A 12,142-nucleotide genomic window follows, 5' to 3' on the forward strand; every position below is an offset into this window, starting at 1 on the left:
ATTCACTCATTAGAGAGCTCAAATGAAACCCAAACTGGGGAACAGAATATTCCAAAGGATATTCTCTGTATCTACTGTATATAGAGTATACTAAAGTCAGGCAGGTCTGGGTCAAACCCCTGCACCTTCTTCTTAGTAGCTGGTAACCTTGGAGAACTGATCTAACCTCTCTGACCTTCTAAGATGAGGACCAAATACCTTCTCATAGGACTCCTGTTAGGACTCAGCGGGATCACAGGTGCATGGTGACAGAGAGAGTGTCTGCCCTCCATCACACATGCTAACCCATGGCGGTTACCTTTTAACTTGCAGCGGTGGTGGGTCTTTGATCCATCTCTGTGCTTGTAAAAGCAGTAGGGAGTGGTTATAAAAATCAGCTTGCAAAGTGTAGGATTACAGTTCTCATTTCAAAATTTTGTGCTGAGCTTTTTGAACAAAAGACCCATGTTAGTTCCAAGTACAACAAAACCTTTGCTACTCAGAAAACTAATGGGTGGGAAGTGGATGTCCAAAGAATCTGGTCAATGAAGAGTTAATTCACATTGGCAAGAAGATGGTGTCTAGTCTCTCTCTCCCTCCTGGAGAAACATAAATTCGAATGAAAGAAAAGAAAATGGATGCCTTTACTATTTGTTAGGCAGAGAACTGGCCCCCAGCCCCTCTCCCCGCTTTGAAAACAAAGCTTGGAATATAATCATCTTCTAGAAATCCCAATATTACCTCACAAAACTGATTTATTTTCCTTTGGGGAAGCTAATGACATCAGTGCCCCCCCACACACACCCTGATTATCTCAGAAATGCTTATTTCTAGGACCTTGGTGAGCAGGGAGAGTCAGATAACACAGTTTACTCCACTTCCAGATTATGTTTAACAAAGACAAACTCAAAGGAATTAGGGAAAGGAAGGAGGGGAGGAGTAGGGAGCAACATTTCAGAGAAACATTCCACTCAGAAGAGTTATAAAAACATTTTCAAAACCACAGTGTGAAGATAGCAAGTGACTCACATTCTAAAAACTGCACCAAACAATTCTGGAAAATTGTAAAATAGAGATATAACAATGGAAACATATTGCTCATTGCCAAACCAAAAGCATAGTAGAGTTATAACTTTTACTTAAAAGAGCTAAAAATGAAGGGAACTGGGAAAACGTCCAGGAATCATATACTAGTTGAAATTAGGCAATCCTATATATTTAATAAACCTTTTTGAATATTGAATTTTCACAAGGTTCACCTGTCAAAGAAGTAATTGACAGAGTCTATCACATCATTAAACTCAGAGCTACTGTTAGTTCTCCGGAAAGGCTGAAGGCCAATACAGTGTTCACCAGAGAGCACGCAGCTCACTGACAAATCACCATGGATCAGAGTTTCTCAAAGATTTAGAGGAGTGTATTTACATTTTGATCAATTTGTTCAAGTATTTTAGGTTTGAATCACAAACACAAAAAGGAAGTGAAAACAAATCCAAGCAGAGGTTCAAATGGTCATATAAGAATCTGTAATAATCTAGTGAGCTTTTTGTATAGTGGTACAAGAAAGCTTCTTTTTCCTAAAAGATTCTACAGTGGTGCCATATTGTTTTGGGAATAAGTTCAAAGTCTTCCTTCTGATACTGAAGTTGGGTAGAGTCTCATCTTATGTCTTTCTTGTTGGCAATAATCACTAAAGATTAATTATCTGGGTGCCATGAACCATGCTGGACCCTTTATATCAATTTATTCCTCAAAATACTGCAGTGGCCGTCCCCACTCCTAGATGAGGGAACTGAGACTGTGGGTTATGCAAACTGCTCCAGGTCGTGCCCCTTTGGGATACAAATCCTGATTATCTGCCCCCAGGGAGAAGGCCTGTTTTCTTTCTCTTTATTAGCCATCCAAAATGAACTGCCAAAGTGAAAAGATGCTCACCATCGCCAATCATCAGGGAAATGCAAATCAAAAGTATGAAATATCACCTCACAACTGTCAGAATGACCATCATCCCCCACCCCACAAAAAAAAAAGAGAAAAGAAACAAGAAAGAGAAAGAAAGAAAAAAGTCCTTCCAATAATTATGAACTGTTTACGTTTTAAAAAAGAAAAGGAACACAACCAATTTTGGTTAAGGTGTGGAGAAAAGGTAACCCTCATGCACTGTTAGTGGGCATGTAAATTGGTGCAGCCACTATGGAAGGTTTCTCAAAAACCTAAAAACAATAACATGTGACCCAGCAACTCCACTCCTGGGTATATAGCCAGAAAAAACCAAAAACATTAACTCCAAAAGACAAATGCATCCCCCATAGCCACACTATATACAGTGAACCAAGGTACGGAAGCAACCTCAGTGTCCACCATCAGATGAATGTATAAATAAGGCATGGTATACATAGATATATATGTTCATGTGTCTATATATACACAGTGGAATATTGCTCTGCCATGAAAAAGAATGGAACTTTGCCACTTGTGGCAACACGGATGGACTTGGAGGACATCATGCTGAGTGAAATAAGTCAGGGAAAAACAAATAGTGTACAGTATCACTTATATAGGGAATCTAAAAAGTGCAACAGATGAGTGAAAATAACAAAAAGGAAACAGAAATAGAGAACAAACCAGCGGTTCCCAGTGGGAAGAGGGAAAGGCGGAGGGACAGAAAAGGTGGGGGAGTAAAAGACACAAACCATTAGGTGTAAAACAGGCTACAGGGTGCATCACAGGCACCTCCCTGGTGGCCCAGTGCTTAAGCCTCTGTGCTTCCACCGCAGGGGGTACGGGTCCGACCCCAGGTGGGGAACTGAGGTCCTGCGCGCTGCGGCACAGCCCTAAACAGAAACGAGTTTAGAAAGGAGATGCTGTACAACATGGGGAATATAGCCCATGTTTCATAATAATTATAAACGGAACATGACCTTTAAAACTTTCGAATCTCTGTGCTCTACACCCGTAACTTACACAGTACTGTGCGTGCAACTATACGTCCATATTTTAAAGAAGTAAGCTGCCAAGCCCATGACTTCTGAGCCATTGCTTCAGCTGTCTGCCTTTACATGAACAATATCTCCACCTTCTCTGCTTACCTTTCCAGTTCTAGACCATTCCCCAAAGCCCTGGAGCCATCACAGAGTCCATGATAATAACCACAAACATCAGCGTCCGCCTTTCTAGCCTTGGCAGAGAACAGACAGTCTCCGTCACCGGCGCCCACATTTGATTAGTCAGTCTAGCACGTCCCCTGACACTTTCTGCATTATACTGTTTGCCTGCTTTTGTGTGTGCAAATCTTTCTTCTGAAAAAGACGGAGAGAGCTAGTTTTTAAAGTTATCATATGCTTCCTTCTTTTTTCATACTTAGTGGGAGAAACAGGGCAACTATTTCATAGATTTGATTTAAAATTTTCTGCACTTTGGCAACACTTAGAGATTATCATACTAAGCGAAGTAAATCAGAAAGAGAAAGATAGACACCATATGACATCACTCAAACGTGCACTCTAAAATATGACGCAAGTGGACCCATCTAGGAAGCAGAGACAGACACAGAGAGCCGACCTGAGGCTACCGAGGGGGCGCGGCGGGAGGGATTGGGAGCCTGCAGTTAACAGGCTAGTTAACAGTGAGCTAGTCTATGTAAGACGGGTAAACAGCAAGGTCCTATTGCACAGCACAGGGAACTGTATTCAATATCCTGTGATAAACCATAATGCAAACAAGTATGAAAAAGAATATATATATATGTGTAACTGAATCACTTTGCTGTATAGCAGAAATTAACACAACACTATAAATCAATTATATGTCAATAAAGTTGAAAACATAAAAAAATGTTCTGCATCTGTGGTCACCTACTATATATAACTATAGTAAAAGCGAAAGTGTTACTCTCTCAGTCATGTCCAGCTCTTTATGACCCGTGGACTGTAGCCCGCCCGGCTCCCCCGTCCATGGGATTCTCCAGGCGAGAATACTGGAGTGGGCTGCCATTCCCTCCTCCAGGGGATCTTCGCGACCCAGGGATCGAGCCCTGGTCTCCTGCATTGCAGAGTGAGTCTTTACCATCTGAGCACCAGGGAAGACCCACATTAGGAGAATTTACTTACAATATGAGAATACTGTACTTTAAATTTTCCAATGGAACTGCTCTTTTTAAAACCCCTTAAAACTCATATCAAATCTTCCCTGGTGGCTCAGACGGTAAAAGCATTTGCCTACAATGCGGGAGACCCGGCTTCGATCCCTGGGTTGGGAAGATCTCCTGGAGAAGGAAACGGCAACCCACTCCAGTACCTTTGCCTGGAAAATTTGATGGACGGAGAAGCCTGGTAGGCTACAGGGTCACAAAGAGTTGGAGACGACTGAGCGACTTCACTCAGCAACTCAACTCGTAGTTCATTTCATTGTATAACTGAACTTAGTACTAATATTATCATTAATCTCATATAACAAGAATATTTGATCATGCAAGACAGATGAATTGAATAGTCATGAATATACAGCTGCATTTTAGCCAACAGTATCAAATTTCCCCTTAATGAACTTTTCTACCATCATCCTAAAGTTCCAAAAGAATGGAATGGACACACCAGGGACCCTCTGTCCCTGGACACACTTGGAGATCTTCTGCGAAGAGTAAATTTACTAAAAAGAGCCAACAGGAAGTTTCTAGAATGGGAATAAACTACCTGAAGGGAAAATACAAGCTGCTTGCATCATCCTGGTCAACAGCATGCACGGGCCAGGCTGCTCCAAAGGCAACCTGTCATTATCAAGCCAGAAATGGACGGAACTTGTTGTTCTGGCCGCTGGAAAGCAGGCAATTGGTATATATAACAGTCAGCCTGGGCTACAGCCGGAAGGAAGACAGACATTAAGGAAGGCTGATTCCAAAGTACACACTGCAGTTTGGTCCCAGGACTAAAAGGAACCTGAGTGGGAGCAGGCTTACCTATGGCCAATTGCTGGACCACAATTCTGGGACGCATGGTGGTGTGAGGTGAGTCAGACCCTCAGAGGAACCTCACAGCACCCCGCCTTACATCCGCTCTTCTGAAGCTGGTCCCGGGCTAGTGGCAGAGACTAACGGGGGGAATGTGTTCATATGGGATTCCAGGAGAATCAACCACTGTTTCTTCATGCAGGCATTAGGGGCTTCCCAGGTGGCTCAGTAGTAAAGAAGCTGCCTGCCAATGCAAGAGATGTGGGTTTGATCCCTGGGTTGGGAAGATCCCCTTGAGTAGGAAATGGCAACCCACTCCAGTATTCTTTACTGGGAAATCCCACGGACAGAGGAGCCTGGGGGCTACAGTGCATGGGGTTGCAAAGAGTCGGACACACGTGAGCTCGAGCACATGCAGATTATACAAGGGCAGAGCATCTCTGCAGCAGCCTAAGGCCTTGGCAGCTTGATACAAGAGTTGACGTAGCTTCTGTCCCTCTAGGAAACACATTTCTGGGTTCTGGCCTCCAGAATCCAGCCAAGCACCTGGATCCCATCTCCTTCCCCCTTCTCTGGGCCATTTCTACATTTTAACTTCAAATCTCTCTTTCGTTTTTCCTTGACAGTGAAATCTTTGATTATGGATGCTGCTTTTTTAAAAAAATATTTTGGCTGTGCCACCTAGCATGTGGGATCTTAGTTACCCGACCAGGGATCAAACCCCTGCATTAGAGGCTTGGAGTCTTAACCACTGGGACACCACAGAAGTCTCGGGTGTTGTTTCTATGACTGGAGAACTGAGAAGCTGGCAGAAGGACTGAAGACACCATCGTCGTGGCTCTGGGAGGTTTTCACAGCCTCCAGAGTGGACCCACGCCTCTGTTCAGTCACTCTGGTTTTCCCTGTTCTTCAGAGCCTATGGGGAGTGAAAATGGCAGCTGCTAAAGAAAGCTTTTTCCATTTATGTACAGTGCCACCTGGCTTAACAAAGCTGTTTGGAACAAAGCTGGCATCTGCTCATTGCCCGGGGCTAAGTGGTCATCTCCTCTGTGCCGAATCCCTGCCACTGTGCACGCCCAGGTCTTGGTGTTAGCCTGGAAGGCTGCCTCATTTCTGGGCGGGGAGGTACCACCCTGGTTTCAGCACTACGGGCAGAGAGGGGGCAGCCAGCCAGAGAGAGAGCAGGTGTCCTGACTTCCCGTTACTTCACCTGCCCCTACATGCACACAAAGAACAGCAGTCCTAATCCAGAGGGAAGAGGCAGGGAGCATCCTGCCAAGTCACAGTTTCAGGCCTTCTGAATTTCTCCACTTCCCGCTAGGTTCTCATCTGTGGAAAGTGGTGCTGAGTGCCTCCCCTTTGCTCATGGAGACATACCCTTTTCTGTTGTTTGTGCAGCTTAGGGAAGGTGAGAGGGAAATTCAAGAGATGTATGAACTGGGAACTTTTGAAAATTATGTTTCAGCATCAGAGCGGCTTGATGCACGGACCATGCCCCTCCTAATCCAAGTGAGGCCAAAAAGCAGCTTCAGGACAGTTGCCAGACCTCCCATAGAATGGAGCCAGCCTCCCAGCCGTCATTCACCTTACCTTCATAATCAGCAGAGCCAGAAACTCTGAGTGGGAGAGGTTGGGCAGAGAGGACGCTGGCGACCTCTTACCACAGGGGCCTACGATCACCATCCCAATCCCCAAAGCCAGCTCCCTTATCTTAGATCCGGGGGAAGCTTAGGGAACTAGAGGACATTTCTTCGTTCAAATAATCTAGAGAGATCTATCAAAGTATACAAATAATAAATGCTGGAGACGGTGTGGAGAAAAAGAAACCCTCCTACACTGTTGGTGGGAAGGAAAATTAATGCAGTCACTATGGAGAAGAGTAAGGAAGTTCCTTAAGAAACTAAAAACAGAGCTATTGTATGACCCAGCAATCCCATTCTTGGGCATGTATCTGGAGAAAACAGTAATACAAAAACATACACGCACCCCAGTGTTCATATAGCCAAGACGTGAAGGCCACCTAAGTATCCACCAACAGATGAATGGATAAAGAAGTGGTACGTATATATTAATACAGCAAAATGTCAGTCAGCCATATAAAAGAATGAATTAATACCACTTGTAGAAACATGGCTGGACCTAGAGATGATCATACTACAGAAATAAGTCAAAGATAAGTATCATATGATATCGTTTAAAAGTGGAATCTAAAAAAATGATGCAAATGAACTTATATACAAAACAGAAATATATCCACAGACATAGAAAACGCAGGGTTACCAAAGGGAAAGGGGAGGAGGGATAAATTAGGAGTTGGGGATTAGCATATACTCACTACTATATATAAAATGGGATTTCCCTGATAGCTCAGTTGGTGAAGAATCCACCTGCAATGCAGGAGACCCTGGTTCGACTCCTGAGTTGGGGAGATCCTCTGGAGAAGGGATAGGCTACCCACTCCAGTATTCTTGGGCTTCTCTTGTGGCTCAGCTGGTAAAGAATCCGCTCGCAATTCGGGAGATCCGGGTGCAATACTTGGGTTGGGAAGATACCCTGGAGAACGGAAAGGCTACCTACTCCAGTATTTTAACCTTGGAGAATTAGTCCATGGGGTCACAAAAGAGTCAGATAACCAGCAAGGCCCTATTGTATACCACAGGGAACTATACTCAATATCTTGTAATAACCTATTAGGGAAAAGAATCTGAAATAGATACACACACATAAACACACAAAACTGAATTATTTTGTCATACACCTGAAACTAACGCAACTCTGTAACACAATTGTATTTCAATTAAAAACACTTTTAAAAGAATAAACAAATCTACTACAGTAACAAAACAAAGCAAAAGAACAGAACTCAAACTAGAAGAGGCCCCAGAACAGCCCCTAGTCCAGCCCGGCTCCTCCCTGAAGAGAAGGCAGCTGTCTGCGGCTGAGGTTGCCTAATCTGGCCCGGGGACCAGTTTCAGCAGATGTGTCTTGTTTGGCAAGCACAATACACTTTTAAATGTTTTACTCTTAATTAGTTGCAACCCTTAAAGATTTGAAGATTCCATATTTATCAGTAAATAGCTGGATTTCCAGAAACCCTTGATGAAACAGGATCTGGCGAAGCTGGCGGACAGCCTGCGTGGATCACAGCCGTCTTCTCTCCTGTGGCCCTGTCAGCTCCCTGGGGCTCCTGCAGCCGCGGACTCTGCCCTCTTAGGCATGATCACGGTTCTCCGACCTAATCTTGCACCTCAGGAGCTCTGACAAAATATCCACACTCATGTTCAGACCAGTTAAGTCAGACTCTCAGCCTGGGGAGGGACCCGGGCCTTAGAAGGATTTTAAAGTCCCCACGTGATTCAAACAGGCAGCCAGGTTTAGGGAGCATTGGGGCTAGACCATGAAGGGCAGATGGGAAATTATTCTCTTTGTGAAGCTCCTCATTTTAATCTTCCACCATTTGAGAAGTTCCTTCTGTTCTATCAAAACCTGCTTTTCTCCTACTCTACTCTTTTCAGAGCCTCACCCAGCCTCAGGATTTAAAAAAAAATTTTTTTAAGCTTCTCCTTTTTCTGGTTCATTAAGTTATTTTGGATGCTCCATTCTGAACTCCTTCTCCAGTTTCTCCACATTCTTTTTAAAGTACAATGGACAAAATTAGAAACAACACCTAAAGCATTATTTTACTAGAGTTCAGTAGGAGTATTTATTTCCAGTTCTATCATATTATACTTAACATCTCAGAACCACATTAATTTCTTTTTTTAAAGAAAAACTTATCATCTGGTTTTTGTTAACAAGAAACTCATTTGCAAAAGCCTGAGAAACCACACTGCAGGATGGAAAACCAAGTCTGGGAGCAAAGAAAAGCAAGCCTGTTTTTTCTGTTAGATGCCAAACTTTCTTCAGGGTCTCTAACCCTGATCATGTAAAATTAAAGAAGGCTTATGGGGAGTTCCCTGGTGGCCTTGTGGTTAGGACTTTGGGCTTTCACTGCTATGGCCCAGGATCAATCCTGGTTGGCAAACAGGTCCTTCAAGCCCCACAGGTTGGCCAAAAATAAATTCTAGAAATAAAGGGCTCATATGTGTGTCTATCTGGAGAAGGAAATGGCAACTCACTCCAGTACTCTTGCCTGGAGAATCCCATGGAGGGAGGAGCCTGGTAGGCTATAGTCCATGGGGTCGCAAAGAGTCGGACACGACTGAGCGACTTCACACTCACACACTCACACATGTGTGTCTATGACAGTTTTACTTCTTTACTTATAAATCAAGTAATTTACAACCAACAGGCTAGTCTGTTTTTAGGAAATTTCTAAGCTAACTTGATAACTGCTTTTCTTGGGGCTATTTATAAGTTTTTCCATTTTGTAGGCTTTTCCTTTCTTTTCTTTTTGTTTTCATTAAGATAATCTCAACTATCAAGTTATAACAGAAAAACTGTTTAGTGGGGTGAGATCTGAAGACCAGCACAAACCTTAGTGCATCTCTGTGTTACTTTGTCATGCCCACTTTACAGATTAGGAAACTGAGGCCTGGAAACTTTTAGCAGTTTGCCCACAACTGACTGCCCACACACCTAACCTTCGAGGAGTCCTGGCTCTGGCCAGCCCCTGGGGCAGGTGACCCCTTCCATGGCCATCAGCTGCTGACACTGATGGCCAGACAATACAGCTAGAAGGCCAGCCACAGAGGCGGCAAGAGTGAGGCTTGAGAAACTACCTCTCAGTATCACACGTTCCAGCCAGAACCAGGTCGACATGGAAACAAACACGACATAGTAAACATGATATTCTGGTGTCAACTGACGCTGTTAGACACTCCTTGGAACCCCTAGGGGAAAGCCAAGGTTTTTAAAGAAATACACCGACACCGAGAGATCCTGGTATGATGCCAGTTCTGTAATATGGGAAATCTTGTCCAGAAATATGTATGTGTATATATGTATATATCGGAGAAGGCAATGGCAACCCACTCCAGTGTTCTTGCCTGGAGAATCCCAGGGACAGAGGAGCTTGATGGGCAGCAGTCTGTGGGGTCGCACAGAGTCGTACAGGACTGAAGCGACTTAGCAGCAGCGTGTGTGTGTGTGTGTATACATATATGTATATAAATCCGATGCTGAACTTCTAGATTCCCTCTAGCAATCGATAGTAAGGAAAAACACCACACCTCTTCACACTCTTAACTTCGGGAAGAAATTAAGCAATTAAGGTCTCTTCCCCTTATTAGGGTCTTCGTAAAACGTCAGCCCAGTTAGAACACAACGTTCGAGGAGGAAAAGGGCGGGAGGGAGCTCAGGAATTGGGGCCTGAGCCCCAAGAGGCTCTGAAATCCCCAAGGGATGCGGACGCACCGACCTCTGGAGGCGCGCGAAGCTCCCGGCGGCGCTGCCACACCGGGGTCCCCACGGGACTGGCCAGATGCTCACCGCCAGCGCGCAAAGGTCCTCCGGGGCCGGGAAGCGCTGGCCTAACCTCATTGTTTCGAGCCATCCGTAAAATGCAGCTCCTCCCCTCTCTCAAAAAGGACCGGAGGGCCTGGGGCAGCCCAGGACTGTCTACACCGGCTCCCCAGGTCCGACGTCTTTGTGCATGTGGCTCCAAACCACAGGCCCAGATCGCAGGGCGCGCAAGACCCTGGGCGCCCCAGCCGCCTCTCGCAGCCGCCCGGCCTGTCGCCTCCTCGACGCGCCGGCGCGCACCACCTACAGACCAGGCGTGGCGGCGCGCGGCCCTCCCGCAGCCCGGTCCCCGCGCGCCGGCCTCTCCGCTGCCTCTGCGTCCCCGCCACCCGGCTGCAAGCGTTAGGAGCCGAGCCGCCGGCCCGCGGCGCGGAGCCGCAAACACTCACGTTTCCCACTGTTACGCCAAGTGCGTGCGCTCTCAGTGGCCACTGCTAACGGGAGCCAGAGAAAGCGCTCTGAAACCCGCCTTTCAGGCAGCGAGAAGTGGCAAGCCGGTGCCCGGCTGGAAGCCCCTCATTTTCTGCAAGCTCACTCAAAATGCGCCTCGGTGCCGCCAACGCAGCTGCCAGGTTTAATAACTGTGTCAGACAGCCCCTCCCCTCCCGCCCCGAGAGACACAAAGACGACGGGCGAGGGGCCGAGAAGCGCGCGTTCGGCCGCGGCTGTCACCCTGCCTCAGCTCCGGCGATGCCGCGGCCGGAATGACTGCCCAGGCACGGACCAGGAGAAGGGTCAAACGCCAGCCTTGACCTAGGAACTGTCCAGAAACCTCAGTTCTTTCCTCACCGCTCTGAGCAGAGATCTGATACTCTTCCCAACGATACTTATGAAACAAAACGAGGCGAGTGCCTTTCCAGTTAACCTAACCTGCGTCACAAATGTAAAGGGGACTGACTTAGAGCAACGCAGCAAACCTCAAGCCTATTAATACTTGATTTTCTGGGCACTGGTAGGATATCCTGGCACTATGCAAAGGGCAGGAAGCGCATCAACCTGGGTTTCCCTCACGTTCTGTCGCGCACACGAACGCTCCAGCCTCTCGAGAGGACCCTGGCCAGCAGAATCACTGTTAGGGGAGGAGAGGGGAGGGCTCCTTTGCAGACCCTCCTCGATTTGGGCCATCCCTAAAGCGCGGACAGCTTCTCGAGAGCGACTGGGTTTGTATCGAGACGGAAGGAATTAGTGGTTCTGTTCTGCCAGTGAAATAGCCCACCGAAGACAGTGCTTAATAAAATATGGTGCATATATATCACCCATACCAGGCGCAGGGGGCGGTCCCCCGCGCCCCGCCCCGAGGGCGCCTTCCCGCGCCGCCCGGCTGCGCCCGCCGCACCTGCTTCTGCGGGGAGTGGTTTCCGTGGAAACTGCGGAGAGCCCGCTCTTCCTTCAGACACGCTGTTACCGGGACAACTGCGACCTGGAATGAGGCGGTCCGAGGGTGGCAATGGACGCCTGCTTTAAATCAGAGATGTAGAGATTCTCTAAGGCGGGAGGGCAGAAACAGGAGGGCAGGGAGCGATGTTTGGGACTGGAGGCGGAGCCCCGGGAGCCTGCGTGGGGGTGGAGTTAATGGGCGACGCAGACTCCGCGGACCGCGTAGCTCCCCCTGCACCCACACCAAGTGAGTTCATGCTTGGTTTTAGAAGCAGATCTATCATTCTCTGTCGCATGATTACTTTCCTTTATTCTGCTTAAGATGCTGTAAAGTTATTTTGCACAGACTGAGCACTAACCAGCTCCGGGTAGAAGGGA

At 46.7% G+C, this 12,142-nt stretch overlaps 1 protein-coding gene across 2 annotated transcripts in view; it reads right to left on the minus strand.

Annotated features, from left to right (window-relative positions):
- TRIM2 (tripartite motif containing 2) overlaps nucleotides 1-11,929 on the minus strand; it is a 186,602-nt gene extending 174,673 nt beyond the window's left edge. The window contains exon 1 of one of the 2 annotated variants that reach the window (XM_069556661.1): nucleotides 11,724-11,929. The gene's annotated coding sequence lies outside the window, so the exon portion shown is untranslated. Of the gene's footprint in view, nucleotides 1-10,776; nucleotides 10,984-11,723 lie in introns of those variants that run through there. The other variant, XM_069556663.1, reaches the window with a different exon arrangement.
- Between the last annotated feature and the right edge of the window lie 213 nt (nucleotides 11,930-12,142).

This window comes from Ovis canadensis, chromosome 17, assembly GCF_042477335.2.
Source record: "Ovis canadensis isolate MfBH-ARS-UI-01 breed Bighorn chromosome 17, ARS-UI_OviCan_v2, whole genome shotgun sequence".
NCBI classification, from domain to species: Eukaryota; Metazoa; Chordata; class Mammalia; order Artiodactyla; family Bovidae; genus Ovis; species Ovis canadensis.